Source organism: Arachis stenosperma, chromosome 4 (genome assembly GCF_014773155.1).
Source record: "Arachis stenosperma cultivar V10309 chromosome 4, arast.V10309.gnm1.PFL2, whole genome shotgun sequence".
Classification (NCBI taxonomy): Eukaryota; Viridiplantae; Streptophyta; class Magnoliopsida; order Fabales; family Fabaceae; genus Arachis; species Arachis stenosperma.
The window spans coordinates 109,984,661-110,003,073 of record NC_080380.1 but is presented as its reverse complement, the minus strand read 5'-3'; the positions used below and the strand labels follow the sequence as shown (position 1 = coordinate 110,003,073).

At 34.3% G+C, this 18,413-nt stretch overlaps 1 pseudogene; it reads left to right on the top strand.

The window, feature by feature from the left end:
• The first annotated feature begins 4,916 nt into the window (after nt 1–4,916).
• On the top strand, nt 4,917–7,147 carry LOC130975307 (bifunctional aspartate aminotransferase and glutamate/aspartate-prephenate aminotransferase-like; annotated as a pseudogene).
• Nucleotides 7,148–18,413: the final 11,266 nt, after the last annotated feature.

Sequence of the window (18,413 nt, the reverse complement as noted above, 5' to 3'; positions counted from 1 at the left end):
GTGATGTATATAAATAATGAAATATTAATGTTTATGAATTTTGAAATTATTAAATGTGTCAAGTTTTAAAATAAAATTTTAGTATATGATATTATGTGCAGTATTTCTTAGAAAAATAATTCCAATTAAAAATTCGATTTGACTATGCATGTATTGCTACTCATTTTATTATTATTTATCTTTGAAGAAAATGGCAAGGATATGTAATGAAGATGTATGCCTTGTGGATAGTGCAAGTTCGCACACTATTCTCAAAAGTGATATATATTTTACCCATCTGGTACCAAAAGAAGAATGTGTTAATACTATTATTGGCTCAGGCAATGTGATTGAAGGCTCCGGAAGAGCTATAATTTTGTTTTCCGGAGGAACAAAATTCATAATAAAAAATGCACTATTATCTACCAAGTCTCTGAGAAACTTGTTGAGTTTCAAAGATATTCGCCGAAATGGATATTATATTGAGACTATGAATGAGGGAAGTCATGAGTACTTATATATCACAACTCATGATTCAAATAAAAATGTTATATTAGAAAAGTTATCCTCACTTTCATCTGGGTTATATTATACCAAGATTAGTACAATTGAATCACATGCCACTATAAACCAGAAGTTTACTAGCCCAAATTAATTCATAACTTGGCACGACCGATTGGAACAACCAAGATACGAAGAATTATTGAAAACTCCCATGGACATTCACTAAAGAACCAAAAGATTCTTAAAATTAGTGAATTTTGTTGTGTTACATGTTCTCAAGGAAAGTTAATTTTAAAGCCATCACCAGTAAAGATTGGATTTGAGTCCCTTGAATTCTTAGAAAGGATTCAAGATGATATATATGGACCTATTCATCCACCATGTGGATCTTTTATATATTTTATGGTCCTAATAGACGCATCTTCGAGATGGTCACATGTGTGCTTATTATCTTCTCGCAACCTGGCGTTTGCGAGATTACTGGCTCAAATTATTCGATTAAAAGCACAATTTCCAAAAAATCCAATCAAAACAATTCGTCTTGATAATGCTGGTGAATTTACTTCCCAAGCTTTTGATGCTTATTGTATGGCTAATGGAATAAGTATTGAACATCCAGTAACTTATGTTCACACACAAAATGAGTTAGTAGAATCACTTATTAAGCGCCTCCAATTAATTGCTAGACCCTTACTTATGAGAACAAATCTCCCTACCTCGGTTTGGGGCATGCTATTTGACATGCTGCAGCACTTATTCGTTTGAGGCCAACGAGTTACCATCAGTTCTCTCCTATACAATTAGCTTTTGGCCAGCAGCCAAATGTTTCCCATTTAAGAATATTTGGGTGTGCGATATATGTTTCCATTGCACCACATAATCGCACCAAAATGGGACCTCAAAGAAAATTAGAGATATATGTTGGATATGATTCTCATTCTATAGTGAGGTATCTTGAGATACAAACTGGAGATGTATTTAAAGCCCTGTTTGCGGATTGTCATTTTGATGAATCAAAATTTCCAACATTAGGGGGAGAGAATAAGCTTACTGAAAATGAACTAAATTGGAATGCATCATCATTGATGCATTTAGATCCTCGATTAGGAAAATGTGAACTAGAAGTTCAAAAGATTATACATTTGCAAAGAATAGCAAATAAATTGCCTGATGCATTTTCCAATACAAAGAGGATAACCAAGTCGTATATACCAATGAAAAATGCCCCAATTCGAATTGATGTCCTAGTTGGACAAATTGCCACCGAAGCAAATACACGCCAGAAGCGTGGCAGGCTTATCGGTTCCAAAGACAAAAATCTTCGAAAAAGAAAAGAGGTAAATACGATTCCTGTTGAAAAAGATATAGTAGAGACACCTGCAGTTATCCAAAATTCGAATATAGTTTTAACGCCAGAAGACGTTCAGGTACCTGAAAATTATGAAAATGACGAGATCTCGATAAATTATGTCTTTACAGGAGAGAAATGGGACCGAAGTAAGACAATTGTTAATGAAATATTTGCATATAATGTGGGATTAAATATCATGCATGAAAGTAAGGATCTTGAGCCAAGATCAGTCGAAGAATGTCGACAAAAAAATGATTGGCCAAAATGGAAAGAAGCCATGAAGGCTGAATTAGACTCACTTACAAAACGTGAAATCTTTGGACCTGTAGTTCGTACACCTGAAGATGTAAAACCTGTTGGATACCGATGGGTATTTGTGAGAAAACAAAATGAGAAAAATAAAGTTGTGCACTACAAAGCCCAACTTGTGGCACAAAGTTTTTCACAAAAGCCTGGTATAGATTATGAATAAACGTATTCTCCTATAGTGGATGCGATAACATTGCGTTATTTGGTCAGTTTATCAGTATATCATAAACTGCATATGCATTTAATGGATGTGGTAACAGCCTATTTATACAGCTCATTAGATCGGGATATCTATATGAAATTTTCTGAAGGACTAAAGATATCTAAACCATCCAATGAATATTCGCAAGGGTTATACTCAGTCAAATTGCAAAGATCTTTATACGGTCTAAAGCAATCTGGACGAATGTGGTATAATCGTCTTACTGAGTATCTGGCCAAAAATGGATTCAAGAATGATGATATCTGTCCATGTGTCTTCATAAAGAAATTTGCATCTGGATTCATTATAATTACTGTGTACGTTAATGATTTAAATATCATTGGAATTCCTGAAGAGATTCCAATAATTATAAAAACTCTAAAAGATGAGTTTGAGATGAAAGATCTTGGAAAGACTAAATTTTGTCTCGGCCTGCAGATTGAGTATATGAAAAATGGGATCTTTATTCATCAAACAACATACACAGAAAAGATCTTGAAAAGATTTTATATGGATAAGCCACATCCCTTGAGTACCCCAATGATCGTAAGATCTTTGGATGTGGAAAATGATCAATTCCGTCTTAAAGAAGAAAATAAAGATATCATTGGTCCTAAAGTATCATATCTTAGTGCCATTGGAGCGCTAATGTATCTTGCTAATAATACAAGACCCGATATATCATTTGCTGTGAATTTTCTAGTAGGGTATAGTTCCTCTCCAACCAGAAAATATTGGAGTGGAATCAAGCAAATCTTTCGATATCTTCATGAAACAGTTGATATGGGATTGTTTTATCCCTATGGATCCAAGTTACAACTAGTTGGCTATGCAGATGCCGGATACTTGTCTGATCCACATAAAGGGAGATCTCAAATAGTATACCTGTTTACATATGGTGGAACAGCTATATCTTGGAGGTCCATGAAATAGACGATTGCTGCAACATCTTCTAATCATACCGAAATACTAGCGATTCATTAAGCAAGTCGCGAGTGTTTTTGGCTCAGGAGTTTGATCCAATATATTCTGTCATCATGTGGACTGATTGACAATAAGATATTTCCAACTGTCCTGTTTGAAGATAATATAGCATGCATTGCTCAACTTAAAGACGGATATATCAAAGGTGATAGAACAAAGCATATTTCTCCCAAATTCTTCTTCACTCATGATCTTCAAAATTAAGGGACAATTGATATCCAACAGATCCGCTCAAGTGATAATCTAGCAGATTTATTTACAAAGTCACTCCCAAAATCCTCCTTTGAAAGATTGGTACATGAGATTGGGATGCGCCGATTTTGAGACATTAAATGATGTCGGCAAGAGGGGGAAACTGTACTCTTTTTTTCTTGGTTAGATTTTTTTCCATTGGATTTTTCTTGACAAGGTTTTTAATGAGGCAGTCTCTATAAAAAAGGATATTGTATTCTTTTTCCTTCACTAAAGTTTTTTCTCACGGGATTTTCCTATCCAAGGGGGAGTATTGTGATAAGATGTGGATGACCACGTATGACTTAGGTGGGCTAACCTTCTCAACGTTGAAGGAATAATTTTACAAGACAAAATTCAATAAATGAAAGTTGAAAATGAAGCCACATTTCATGTATAAATAGAAGGCATCGTCCGATGCAATATACAAGCAATAAAAACAATAATCTCTCTCATACTATTCTCTCTTTTTTATACTATTCTCTTTCTTATATACTTTAATATTATTAAATATATTAATCATCTCTTTTTTTCATACTATTCTCTTTCTTATATACTTTAATATTATTAAATATATTAATTATATCTACTATATTGATATAGTAATTCTAGTGAATATTACTACTTGAATTACTTAATTATGTTTCCATATTTTATATTTGTTATTTTTTCTTTATTTATTTAGTTATTCTACAACATGACTCTTATTTTTCCTAAGGAGAAAATTTTGTTTTTCTTCAAATAGCTAGTTATGGTTTATATATATTTTTTGTCACTTTCTTAAATCGTGGCTCACAGTTTATTCTAACAGTATTCTATCCTATATTGATGTATTACACCAAATTTGTATAATATTTGTCGTATCACGTCTTTAGTTTTACAATAACCAACAAAATTAGCCACAATCTCGTTGAAAATTATTTATTCTAATAAAATCTACAAATTCTAATATAATTAAGCTAAAATAAATTTAATATTTTTTAATTTTATCATATAATAAAAATAATAAACTGTAAATCATAAAATACTAAATAAAAATATATAATATAATTTTAAAAATAAAAAATATTATAAATTCTGAACAATATTATACATAATTTATACCTATATTTATTAAAATTTACGCACATAAATAAATATATTCATATTTATTTTGTACGTATACATTTATAAAATTTATTTATTAAAAATAATTGAATATTTATATTTACCAGATTAAAATTACTAAAAATTGTTGTCCCTGAAAGTACTGGGTAATCCTCGTGTTAATGCGAGTCCTTATTTTAATTTCTGATTAGGTGTGGTTAGGACTTAGGAGTAAGGTGCGTGGGTGGAGAGGCAGGAGCGCAGTGAGGAATGGAGGATATGACGGGAAAGGAAATGATGTGGTTGAGTGAACGTGTGAAGGGAGTGAGCACTTCAAAGACAATGCTCATTAGCGACTACGCAGCTTCGCTTCTCCAATCTGGCGTTCCTGTGATCCGCTTGGCAGCTGGACAGCCTGATTTCCAAACTCCCACACCCATTTCCCTGGCCTCTCTGGAATTCACGCTATTCATCAAGGCCACACAACCTACACCCTCAATGCCGGCACCTTACAACTACGCCAAGCCATTTCTCGTAAGCTTGCACACGAGAACGGAATCTGCTACACACCCGATCAGATTCTTGTTAGCAATGGAGCCAAGCAGAGTATTGCTCAAGCTATGCTTGCACTTTGCTCCCTTGGAGATGAGGTGTACTATTACTATTAATTTTACTTCAATATATTATTTATTGACCACTATTCATGCCACGACGACCGGAAATTAATGGTTGAAAATCTTTAGACCATAATTATGAAAAAATATTTGATAATAAAAAAATTAATAAAAAAATTTAAAATTTATCTTAGTTAATATTTATTAATTATTATAAATATTAAATAAGACAAATTTTAATATTTTTTTCTAACATTACCCCTCATTAAAAACGTGAAATTATTCAACTTTAGGTCATTATTCCAGCTCCGTACTGGGCCAGTTACCCAGATATGGCGAAGTTGGCAGATGCAATACCTGTCATTCTTCCAACATCAATAGATAATCATTTCCTTTTGGATCCCAAACTCCTGCAATCCAAACTTACTCAAAGATCCAGACTTCTCATTCTTTGTTCGCCATCTAATCCTACAGGATCTGTCTACCCCAAGAAATTACTTCAAGACATAGCCCACATTGTGGCAAACCACCCAAGGCTTTTGGTACAATGCTTACTAATTTACTATGCACCTTCCAGCATCACACCACAACTCTTCTAGCTTCTTCAATTCTGATCTTCTCTCTTTTGCGCAGGTTCTCTCTGATGAAATTTATTAACACATCGTTTATGAACCGGCAACTCATACAAGCTTTGCCTCCTTACCAGGAATGTCAATGGATTTTCTAAGGCTGCTTTCTAACTTGATGCTTTTGAATATACATCTCAAACTAGTATAGTTGCAACTTGTGATGCGGAAGCTGGATCGGGGATTGGATTTTCACGCTTTTAATCTGTGCTCCTTAGACCTTTGCAATGACTGGTTGGCGGCTTGGATATATTGCCGGTCCAAAGGATTTTGTTGCAGCATGTGCAAAGCTCCAAAGCCTGGTATGTGCACAATTTCATATTTTCTAATCCGTTAGTATATATAGATAGATTCTTAGGTTTGACCAGATTCAACATTGGTGAATGAAATTTAAGAATTTTCTACTTTCTAGTTTCATTCGGAATGAGTTGGAGGATTACACTATGCTATATATATATATATATATATATATATATATATATATATATATATTTATAATAAGGAGGCCAAAGGACCAAAGAAACAAAAAACACTATGCTATATATTTATGTGTATTATGTGTAAAATGGCTGCTGATGCACGTTGTTGAATTCAGCTGACTTCATCGCCCAATAGGATATCTCAGGAAGCTGGAGTTGCGGCCTTAGGACTAGGCCATGCCGGTTGGGAAATTGTGGCTGAAATGGTGAAACTGAAACCCTTTAGGGAGCGACGAGATTTCTTGGTGAAAAGCTTCAGTGAAATAGAGGGTATTAAAATATCAGAACCACAGGTATGCAAACTCAATTATATTCTATTGTGATATGTTCTGTTGTATGTTTTACTTGATATATAAATATGCATGTTGCAGGGAACATTCTATCTGTTCACTGATTTCAGCTCCTTCTATGGAAAAGAAGCGGAAGGATTTGGTAGAATTGAGGATTCGGAGTCCCTGTGTCGATATCTGCTGGATAAGGGCCTGGTAATTATTAATTAAACTCTTTTTGAAATGATGAAAAAGTAACTAATTGTTTTGGTTTGTAAAGGTGGCATTGGTGCCTGGGAGTGCATTTGGAGATGATAGTTGCGTCCGCATATCATACGCTGAATCCCTTCCAATCCTGCACTCTGCTGTTGACAGAATTAAGAAAGCACTCGCTCCTCTCAAATCTGCTGCTGAACTCCTTTAAAGTCGTGCTTTCTTCTTATCTTATGCCTCTAATTGTAAACTGTCTTTTCTGAAATAAGGGACTATGCCTATTGAAGCTGATAACAGGTGCTACTACAAGCACCTACATTATTGGAATGGAATGGTTTCATACTTTCAATTTCTTTGGCTTTTAAAATATTCATCGCGTATTTTTTTTTTTTTTAATAGTTCACCAACTTTTTTACTATTCATCGGAGTAGATATTGTAATTATAATATGAGGATGTTGTGATAAGGATGGATGTCGAAAGAGATTTGAGAGTAATATGAAGACCAACCTTTAATAAAGGTTGAATTTGTACAGTTATAAATAAGGTTTTATAACTTTATGTACAATACATAATCAATAAACAATTTTTTCTCTTTTTACGTTGTAATATTTTTTTCTTTTTTTTATATTTTTTTATTTTATATTTGTTATATCTTTCTTATTTATTTATTTAGTTATTTTATAACAAATTATTAGCACGAAACTCTAACGAAGTTTTAGGAAGACTTTAGGTAACAAATTTTTTATTATGTCAAAACTCTTTCATCTTAAATATAATGCTTTTGATATATCTAGAAATAATTATTTATCATAGATACTAGATGTTAAAATCCATCTTGATTCAATGGATCTTGGAGATACCATTAAGATTAAAAATAATACATCCCAAAAGAATATAGCCAAAGTCATAATTTTCTTTCGTCGTCATCTTGACGAAGAATTGAAAAATAAATATTCCACATTAAAAGATCCTGCAGATCTGTGGAAAGATTTTGAAGAAAAGTACAATCATCAAATACTTCCTTAAGCCCGATATGTTAGAGAAAACTTTTTCGACCTTACATATCTCGAATGTGCTCCTGCAGTAGCAATCGAGAAAAAGGATTTAAAAAATATTTAGAGCTAATTTCTTGCTTTTTTGTTGCTGTACATAACAATGAGTTGCTCTTAAAAAATCATGAAGTGCACCCAACTGGCGCCGCCCCATTTCCTGAAGCAAATGCGGCAAATTATAACCCCAGAAGAGGTAAATGGAAAGATTTTGATAACAAGAAAAATTATGGAAGGAAAAGAAATTATGTTCACAATAAAAGATCTCACCAGAAGTGGGATAAAGAAAGAAACAATGGGCAAAGTATATCAATTGAGGATAAATGCTTCCGTTGTGGTGGAAAGGGCCATTGGTCATGTACCTGTCGTACCACAAGGCACCTAGTTGATCTTTATCAAGCATCCTTGAAAAATGATGACAAAGGAAAGGAAACAAATTTTGTTTCAAATGATGAAAATTTTACCACTCATTATGATGTATCTAATTTCTTTAAGGATTCTGAAGAAAATATTGGCTATTTGATCAATGATGGAATAGTTTGATATATGTATGTGTTTGTTAAGTATTCATTGGAATAATTTTACTGTGCACGTACTTCTACTCATTTTATTATTATTATCATTTGTTTTTGAAAAAAAATGGCAAGGACATATTCTGAAGATATTTGCCTTGCGGATAGTGCAAGTTCAGATACTATTCTTAAAAGTACTATATATTTTACCCATCTTGTACCAAAAGAAGAATATGTTAATACGATTATTGGCTCAGGCAATGTGATAGAAGGTTCCGGAAGAGTTATAATTTTGTTTCCCAGAGGAACAAAATTTATAATAAATAATGCACTATTATCTACCAAGTCTCTGAGGAACTTGTTGAGTTTCAATGATATTCGCCGAAATGGATATCATATTGAAACAATGAATGAGAAAAATCATGAGTACTTATGTATCACAACTCATGATTTAAATAAAAATGTTATATTAGAAAAGTTACCCTCACTTTCATCTGGATTGTATTATACCAATATTAGTGCAATTGAATCACATGCCATTGTAAACCAGAAGTTTACTAACCCAAATGAATTCATAACTTGGCATGATAGATTGGATCATCCAGGAACAACCATGATGAGAATAATTATTGAAAACTCCCATGGACATTCACTAAAGAACCAGAAGATTCTTAAATCTAGTGAGTTTTGTTGTGCTGCATGTTCTCAAAGGAAATTAATTTTAAGGCCATCACCAGTAAAGATTGGATTTGAATATCCTGAATTCCTAGAAAGGATTCAAGGTGATATATGTGGACCTATTCATCCAACATGTGGATCTTTTAGATATTTTATGGTCCTGATAGACGTATCTTCGAGATGGTCACATGTGTGCTTATTATCTTCTCACAACTTGGCGTTTGCGAGATTATTGACTCAAATTATTCAATTAAAAGCACAATTTTCAGAAAATCCAATCAAAGCAATTCGTCTTGATAATGTTGGTGAATTTACTTCCCATGCTTTTGATGCTTATTGTATGGCTAATGGAATAAGTGTTGAACATCCAGTAGCTTATGTTCACACACAAAATGGGTTAGCAGAATCACTTATCAAGCGCCTCCAATTAATTGCTAGACCCTTGTTTATGAGAACAAATCTCCCAACCTCGATTTGAGGGCATGCTATTTTACATGCTGCAGCACTTATTCATTTGAGGCCAACAAGTTACCATCAGTTCTCTCCTATACAATTAGCTTTTGGCCATCAGCCAAATATTTCCCATTTAAAAATATTTGGGTATGCGATATATATTCCCATTGCACCACCTAATCGCACCAAAATGGGACCCCAAAGAAAATTGGGGATATATGTTGGATATGATTATCCCTCTATAGTAAGGTATCTTGAGATACAAACTGGAGATGTATTTAAAGCCCGGTTTGTGGATTGTCATTTTGATGAATCAAAATTTCCAACATTAGGGAAGAGAATAAGCTTCTTGAAAAGGAACTTAATTGGAAAGCATCATCGTTGATGCATTTAGATCCTCGATCAGGGCAATGTGAACTAGAAGTTCAAAAGATTATACATTTGCAAAGAATAGCAAATGAATTGCCTGATGCATTTTCTGATACAAAGAAGATAACTAAATTTTATATACCAGCGAAAAATATCCCAATTCGAATTGATGTCCCAGTAGGACAAGTAGCCACTGAAGCAAATTCACGCCAGAAGTGTGGCAGGACGGAAAATTTTCCAATTCGAATTGATGTCTCAATAGGACAAATAGCCAATGAAGTAAATACACGCCAAAAGTGTGGCAGTCTTGTCGGTTCCAAAGATAAAAATCCTCGAAAGAGAAAAGAGGTAAATACTATTCCTGTTGAAAAAGGCACAATAAAGCACCTGCAGTTGTCCAAAATTCTGATATAATTTTAACGCCAAAAGACGTTCAAGTACTTGAAAATTGTGAAAATAATGAGATCTCAATAAATTATGTCTTTATATGAGAGAAATGGGACCGAAATAAGACAATTGTCAATGAAATATTTGCATATAATATGGCATTAAATATCATGCATGAAAGTAAGGATCTTGAGCCAAGATTAGTCGAAGAATGTCGACAAAGAAATGATTGGCCAAAATGGAAAGAAGCCATGAAGGCTGAATTAGACTCACTTGCAAAACGTGAAGTCTTCGGACCTTTAGTCTGTACACTAGAAGATGTAAAACCTGTTGGATACAGGTGGATATTTATGAGAAAATGAAATGAGAAAAATGAAGTTGTGCACTATAAAGCTCGACTTGTGGCACAAGGTTTTTCACAAAGGCCCGGTATAGATTATGAAGAAACGTATTCCCCTGTAGTGGATGCAATAATATTGCGTTATTTGGTCAGTTTATCTGCATATCATAAACTGCATATGCATTTAATGGATGTGGTAACAGCCTATTTATACGGCTCATTAGATCAGGATATCTATATGAAAGTCCCTGAAGGACTAAAGATATCTAAACCATCCAATGAATATTCGCAAGGGTTATATTCAGTTAAATTGCAAAGATCTTTATATGGTCTAAAGCAATCTGGACGAATGTCGTATAATCGTCTTACTAAGTATCTAGCCAAAAATGGATTCAAGAATGATGATATCTGTCCATGTGTTTTTATAAAGAAAACTGCATCTGGATTCATTATAATTGCTGTGTACGTTGATGATTTAAATATCATTGGAACTCCTGAAGAGATTCCAATAATTATAAAAACTTTAAAAGAAGAATTTGAGATGAAAGATCTTAGAAAGACTAAATTTTGTCTCGGCCTGCAGATCAAGCATACAAAAAATGGGATCTTTATTCATCAAGCGACATACACAGAAAAGATCTTGAAAAGATTTTATATGGATAAGTCACATCCCTTGAGTATCCCAATGATCGTAAGATCTTTGGATGCGGAAAATGATCAATTCCGTCCTAAAGAAGAGAATGAAGATATCCTTAGTCCTGAAGTACCATATCTTAGTGCCATTGGAGCGCTACTGTATCTTGCTAATAATACGTGACCTGACATATCATTCGTGGTGAATTTACTAGCAAGGTATAATTCCTCTCCAACCAGAAGACATTAGAATGGAATGGGACAGTTGATATGGGATTGTTTTATCCATATGGATCCAAGTCACAATTAGTTGGCTATGCAGATGCTGGATACTTGTCTGATCCACATAAAGAGAGATCTCAAATAGGATACCTGTTGACATATGGTGGTACAGCTATATCATGGAGGTCTACGAAACAGACGATTGCTGCAACATCCTCTAATCATGCCGAAATACTTGCGATACATGAAGCTAGTCGCGAGTGTTTTTGGTTCAGGAGTTTGATCCAATATATTCTGTCATCATGTGGACTCATTGATCATAAGATAGCTCCAACTGTCCTGTTTGAAGATAATACAGCATGCATTGCTCAACTTAAAGGCGGATACATCAAAGGTGATAAAACAAAGCATATTTCTCCCAAATTCTTCTTCACTCATGATCTTCAAAATCAAGGGACAATTGATATCCAACAGATCTGCTCAAATGATAATCTGACAGATTTATTCACAAAGTCACTCCCAAAATCTTCTTTTGAAAGATTGGTAAATCAGATTGGGATGCGCCGATTTTGAGATATAAAATAATGTCGGCAAGAGGGGGAGACTGTACTTTTTTTCCTTGGTCAGATTTTTTTTCTATTGGATTTTTTTTGACAATATTTTTAATGAGGCAGTCCCCATCACAAAAGATATTGTACTCTTTTTTCTTCGCTAAGGTTTTTTCCCACAAGGTTTTTCTTTAGTAAGGTTTTAACGAGACAATAATCCTAAATGGTCATCCAAGAAGGAGTGTTGTGATAAGGATGGATGCCCATTAATGATATGGGCGGCTGAAGTTTTCAAGAAAGAGATTTGAGATTAATATGAAGACCAACCTTTAATAAAGGTTGAATTTGTACGACTATAAATAAGGCTTTATAACCTTACGTACAATACACAATCAATAAACAATTCTCTCTCTCTTTACGTTGCAATATTTCTTTCTCTTTTTTTATATTTTTTTATTTTATATTTGTTACATCTTCCTTATTTATTTATTTAGTTATTTTATAACAGAGGACCCATTAGACTGATTATATATATTTAGTTAGACATTTAAAAGGTATTTATGAATTTCGTTTACTGAAATATTTTTATCGAATGACTAAATGAACAAAATGTATAATATCTTTAATATCCACATAACAATATAGTATATTGAAAAGATTCAAAAGAAATGTATTAAAAAAAATTAGAAAATCAATACTTTTAATAAAAAATAAAAAATTAATTATTGTTAATTTAATACAAGACAAATAAATGAAAAACTAACATTTCTCTGAAATAAGAACTCAATATAAACATAAGTATTAGATTAGTTACTTGTTTATAAGTTAAAAAAAATCAAGACTTTATGTAAAATCAAAAAATAAATTAAGTATGTAAAATTTGAAATTATAATAAGATTTAAATCGTAATCATGACCACACGTTATCCTACAGGAATTAACAATTAAATTCATATCCTTAATTATAAATCTTTGTATATTTATTATTAAATATTTTATAATTACATTAAAAATTATCGATTATGCAGTGTTATTGTATACTGAGTAAATTGTCATGTTGGCATCTGAAAAATTATGTGTTTGTCAAAATAGATCCGAACATTAATTTTTGACAAAATAAACTTCAAAAAATATGCATCATTTGAAAAAATAACTTCAACGTTAATTTTTCATTTTAGACGTTAATAGAAATGTCTAGGTGATACGTTAAGTTCTTACCTGAAGAGTTAGAATGATATTTTGTGAGGTTGATTCACATTTTAACTTGAAAAAAAATCCTAAACCCCAAATTGAGTAGTTAGTAGAGCAAAAATATAAAAGAAAACTTTGTTGATTCAAAATGGCGCTTCTATCTACGGAAACCATGAGGGCTGCACCACAAGAAAGGAAAAATTATTTGATGGAACCTGCATTTGCTGTTAGGAGGTGGTGATGCTAAAATTGAATACTTAGACCACTTCTGAGCGTTGGTTTTTTCGTTATTTTTTTTGGTAGGTATGTTGTTTTGTATGAAACCCACTGAAATAGATTTTTTATTTTTTTATTTGTTGAATCTTTTTTTCTTCCTTTCTATTTTGACAAAAATTGAGAATGGGATGTGAGTATTTTATTTGGGTTGATGAAGTGGAAGAAGAGTTTAAAAAAATTAAACTGAATGTTGGAAGGAGTAAAAGGAAGAAAAACTTAGATAATGAGAGAATTATAAGACATATAGCTAATTAGCTATGAGGTCATCTGGGATTGAAGAATACTCGAGGAGGATAGAAACTTTATTGTTGGTACTTGTAATTGAGATAGCTTTAGTTATATTTATGAATATGTTCTCATTATTTAGGTGATGGTAGTGTCGTTGTTGCTATATGATGATAAAAGTTAATAATAAAAAACGGAAAAGCTCTGCATACAAGCCATTAGGGCTTGTATGCTTTACAAGTTCATTAAACAAATACGCGCTGCTCCACGTACGTTGATTACACGCGCTATATAACATTCTGCGTATATCTAACTACCAAATTTAAAATATTTGTTTCCTTCTTCGTTTTCGATATTTTGAGATTTGGTTGTTCTTCTTCTCGCGCGTCTTCCCTCCTTCTTCTCCATCGTTCTTTTTCTGTCCTTTTCTCACTGGTATGTTCTTCGTTTACGTTACCTTTTTCTCTCTCTGCAACTCGACCTTCGTTTTCTATTTTGATTTGTTGTTTTCTGAAATCAAAGTTTGAACTCGTTTTGAAGATAATGGATCATTCAACCTCTGATTGTTAGCTGAATCCAGGCGAAGTGGATTATGAACTTGAATTCAACGAATTTCCTGAGGTTTGATTTACATAAGATTAGTATGATTTTTCTTTCAGTAATTTGTATAGCATTGTGTAGTTGAAAAATTGCTGAACATTGACTGTGAAAGTAACACGTTAACATGAATCTGTCCATTCAATGTATTAGTTGTGATTAATTACCTGGAATTTATAGCAGACGCTCGGGTGTAGATCAATTCTTCTTTGGGTGTATTTTAGCTAGAAGTGTGGGTGTATCTACACTTTACTGGTTTTTTGTTATTTTAATTGAGTTGTTGTTGTTCAGGTGTATTATATCAAACATGATTGGGTGTGATTTTAGTTTTTGACATGGTGTATTCTGCAGCCTGAGTATTTACAGTTTATGGCTTTAAAGGTCATTCTGTAGTTGAGTTGTTGCGGTTCGGGTGTATCATATTAGACATGATTGGGTGTATTTGAATGATATCTATAGGTGTATTCACAGTTCTGACATGGTGTATTTTGCAGCCTCTCTCGGTTGTTGATGACGAGCTTGTTCCGAAGGTCGGAATGACCTTTACCACCCTTGAAGATGCTGGAAAATTTTACAGGAACTACGCCAAGGCTGCAGGTTTCTCTACAAGAGTTCGGTGCACAAATAGGAAGGGAAACGAGATTAAGAATCAACTGATTACATGTAGCAGAGAGGAAAAATGGAGATCTAAAATATCTCCGACCGAGAAGACCAATCCGACAGCCAGTTTAAACTGTCCTGCAAGAATTTATATACACACATTGAAGGATGTCGGTGCTTGAATCATTTCAAAGGTTGTGCTGGATCATTCACACCCCTGCTGTCCAAGCAAAGCAGAGATGCTCAAACAGCACAGGGAATTAACCATGTCCATTCGTCGTACGATAGAGAATAACGAGGAGGCCGGTATCAGACCAAGCAAAACCTATCAATCATTTGTTGTCGCTGCCGGGGGTCACCGCGAGTTAAATTTTATCGAAAAGGACGTGAGGAATTACATTACCAGGGAAGTGCGGAATGTTTCCGAACAAGAAGATGCAAAAGAATTCGAGAAATATTTCTTAAGAATGAGAGAGAAGAATCCGAATTTCTTTTTTGAGCTCGAACTCGAGGAGGATCAATCGATTAAGCTGGCTTTTTGGGCCGATGCAAGAAGCAGAGCCGCCTTTGAGTATTTTGGAGACGTCATTTCATTCGACACCACCTACAATACAAACAGGTAACAAACTGTCCCTGTTTATGATGCTAAATTAATTTATTTTTATGAATCCGCAGCAGAGGTATATATTGGCTGTCTCATTGGGTGTATTCGAAGCATTTGTTGGGGTGTACCTAATGATTTTGCATTCTGGACCATGGTAATTTGTTTCAGGTATAATTTGGTCTGTGGTTCTTTTGTCGGGGTGAACCACCACGGTCAGTCAACACTTCTCGGATGCTCTTTGATGAAGAACGAAGAAATTGAATCATTCAAATGGTTATTTCAATGCTGGCTTCGTTGCATGGGAGGAAACGCTCCGAAAGATTTTCTCACCGATCAGTGCGCATTAATGAAAAGGGCTTTAGAGGCCTGTATGCCAACAACAGTTCACCGCTGGTGTATTTGGCACATCATGAAGAAGATTCCAAGCAAATTAAACGGGTACAAGGGACATGCCGATATCGAACAAGAAATGAGCCATGTTGTTTGGAACTCTCGTAGCAAAGACTCATTCGATAGGAATTGGAACGATTTTCTGCTGAATTTTGGTCTTGCGGACAACAAGTGGCTTTCAGGTAATGTGTTTTTAAAATCTGCATCAGATGTGTTAATTGTATGTTCTCTCGGGTGTATTTTACAGTCTGTGTTTGGGTGTATTATGCAAATCTATACGAAGACCGTCACATATGGGTTCCTATCTATCTGGATCACCACTTCTGGGCAGGGATGAGAAGCACACAAAGGAGCGAGAGCATGCATTCATTTTTTAACAAGTACATCACCCGGAACAGCTCGCTTATTCAGTTCGTCAAGCAATACGATAATTGCCTCGGAAGCAGGGAGCAAGCTGAGAGAGAATCAGATGCTGCAGATTTTCATACGGTCATACCGTGTGCAACCAAATCCTCCATTGAAGCTCAGTTTCAAGATGCATACACTCATGCAAAGTTTAGGAAAGTCCAAGCGCAATTCAGAGGAAAGGCGAATTGTATCACCAGATTAAAGAATTCCGCTCTAGGCTATTCAATATACGAAGTCGGAGAACAAGTTTCCAGCTCAATATTCAACAAGTTCGTAGTTACCTACGACTCAGTTGCAGCCGAGGTAAAATGCCAATGCTTATTATTCGAGTCGAGAGGGATACTGTGCCGTCACGCACTAAGCGTGTTAAGCTTCGAACAAGTAAGCCAAGTGTCTCCTAGATATATACTGGAACGATGGAGCAAGAAGGTAAAGAGGCGACACACACACATCAAGAGCAGCCACGACGAGCCACTAATGGAGCCAAGAAGCAAGAGGTTCGACCAATTGGTTTTTCGTTCGCAAAATATTTGCGAATTTGCCTCCGAATCGGAGGAGCTGACTGCAATTCTACACCGTGCGTACGATAACATCATGGCCGAGATGGAAGCATTAAAAGCCAAAAGGAAGGGGAGATCTTCTTTATCCCACGAAGACGCCAACTTGGAATCCGTTAACGAGCTTCAAAGCCCGCCAAGGATTCGAACAAGAGGACGTCCAAAAAACAGGCTAGGTTCAAAGCTGGAGAAACAGATTGCAAATGCCACAAAGAAGAAGAAGACGAAAGTTTTAAGCGAGGTACAAGGAAATGTTCTTTAAATTTGTGGCGATTGAGTTTATTTTTCTCGTTAATAGTTTAGCTAATGTGTGAGTGTTATATTCAGATAAACGTGTTTGATGCTGCATCAGCGGTGTATTCAAATTCCAACCAATATCAAGGGCACGTTATGAATTATCAGCTCAGGGTACCAGCAGCAAGGAATAACTCGTTGGGTGTATAGTTTTATAGAATATGGGTGTAAAAGCACTGTTTCTTTTGGGTGTATTTTTGTTAATTCACAATTTACATATAGACACATATATAGATACATATAGAACAAAAGCTGTAAAAATTCGCAGGTTATGGGTGTATATTTCATTTGATGTTTTTCTTCATATTTTAGTACATGTAATTCATACATTTTGAGTACAGCGCAGACAGTTGGGTGTATATTTTATGCAATCTTGGGTGTATTATTAGATTTGCGTTGGGTGTAACAGTTTATAATTTGCGTTTACCACCTGTAATACAGTTTTTAAATACATCACAGACAGTTTACCAGCACAGATAGTTTAACTATGGGAAAAAATATACATGGAATAGAAGTTGTTGATAATTGGCAAATATTTACATCATTTGTTTAATTTACAAACTACACAGCAGTTGAATTACCCAGTTTCTATATCAGCAGAATTAATCTGACAAAACGGACTCAATAATACAGAGGATGGCTTCGACAGCCTTATAGCACTACTCTCTCTAATTGCCCGATCTCTCTGTTTATTCATCTCACTGAATAGTATCCGGGAAGCATACTCCACTCTATAGTGGTCCACCTCCTCCTACAATTAAAAAGTATATTCTGTTTAAACAGCAATATTAATTCAGTAAAGTAATACAGAGTTATATAGTTCTAAAGACAGTTACCTGTGGCCAATTATCCCATTCATACTTCCCCTTTTTGATGTTTTCCGGCTCAATTAACTCAAGCCACTTCATAACGTAGATAGCGCAGTCATAGCTGAAAACGAAGAAAATAAATTACAAATCTCATTTAGGAAAGTTTAATGTTCAGAGTCACAAATTTATACCTTATTTTTTGGCCTGATATTTTAACATATGATGCTTTAATTTCCTTCTCCTTCTCGCCTTTCTCCAGAGGTTTCCCGCCGGCATATATTATCAATCTTGAAAATACATATCCCTTAAATACCAAAACAAATCATTAATACACCCGAATGAATGCACAGGATACACCCAACTGAATATGGAATATACACCCAACACAACCTTCGAAATATACCTATCTATTAAAGTAAAGAAG